This window comes from Podarcis muralis, chromosome 3 (genome assembly GCF_964188315.1).
Source record: "Podarcis muralis chromosome 3, rPodMur119.hap1.1, whole genome shotgun sequence".
In the NCBI taxonomy this organism is placed as follows: domain Eukaryota; kingdom Metazoa; phylum Chordata; class Lepidosauria; order Squamata; family Lacertidae; genus Podarcis; species Podarcis muralis.
The window spans coordinates 115758938-115760089 of NC_135657.1; the positions used below are offsets into that span (position 1 = coordinate 115758938).

At 45.9% G+C, this 1152-nt stretch overlaps 1 long non-coding RNA gene across 1 annotated transcript; it reads right to left on the bottom strand.

Annotated features, from left to right (window-relative positions):
• Nucleotides 1-216: 216 nt before the first annotated feature.
• LOC144327165 (uncharacterized) lies at nucleotides 217-813 on the bottom strand. Its single transcript, XR_013392078.1, has 2 exons — nucleotides 681-813; nucleotides 217-412 (listed from the first exon to the last, which is right to left on the bottom strand). It is a non-coding gene; the product is annotated as an uncharacterized LOC144327165 (long non-coding RNA).
• Nucleotides 814-1152: the final 339 nt, after the last annotated feature.

Here is a 1152-nt window from a genome sequence, read left to right on the forward strand (position 1 = left end):
TTTTATCTGTCGATTGTGAAAACCCAACACAGATTGGTATTACTGACACATTCCCTCCTTTCCTCCTCATTAATATGGCCAAATGGCACTTAGCCTTGTAGCAGGAACCCCCCCACCCCAATCATTCTGCTTGTACAAACTTCACACACACACACTCACACACTACATACGCCACATTTCTGTTATAAATTCATAGAAAATCAACCATACATCGGATTTGCACTGTTCCATTTTTATTTTACTCCATATGACTAGAACTAACAAAGGGGGGTGACTTATTCCTGGTCAGCCATAATCCCTCCACCATCTCAGCACATCTCAGCACATCTGCAGGAGCCCTGCCCAGATGATCCCAGACAGAAGACAATCAAGACCACAAAGAACTTGCATATGGGAGTGGATTCAGCATGGACTGAAACAAAGGACAATGATCAGATCTTCCCTCAGGGGGCAGGAAACTGCAAACTCCCCTTTGTCTCCTGGAAGTGACTCATGGGGAGGGGGGAAAGGAGGAACCAGCCAGGTGACAAGACACTCAGGTTACCACCAACTCCTCCCTCAACCCCTCCTTTCTGTAATGTATGCATGATGTTTCTGGGGGTGGGCTTGACCTAGAGGAGGGGAATTTCAAAAGTTTTTATAAGACCTGGCACACCATTTTTCTGGGTCTTTCCTCTCACCTGCAAGTGAGGGGAACACCCTGTCGCGACAGTCTTTCTTCAATAAAGACCAGGCCTACAGGCTGCTGATTTGCTTCAATTTGCTCTGGTTGGTGCTTTATTTTTGTCCAAGGGAGCCCTAAGATTTTTCCTGTAACAGCCTAAAGTAGAGTCTGTTGGCTTGCCTTTTGCCTGTTAAGGGTTGAAAGCAGAGCAGCCAAAATGGTGTCTTCCAGACAGAAGCAGCAGCCATGGCGAGTTGGTATCATGTAGCTGCAGCAATGCAGCTCTGCAGCACTGACCTCCTGGGCTGGCCATTTATGACTCCAGATATTGTTGGCTTACAACTCCCTACAGACCTGGCTGCATATAGCATACTATTAGATTGGGAGACAAAAGATGAAGAGGTAAAATCAGTCATGATTAAATGGGCACAAGATGTAGGCCACAACATTATGATGGAAGATTGGGAAAAGTTATGGAAAACTGATCT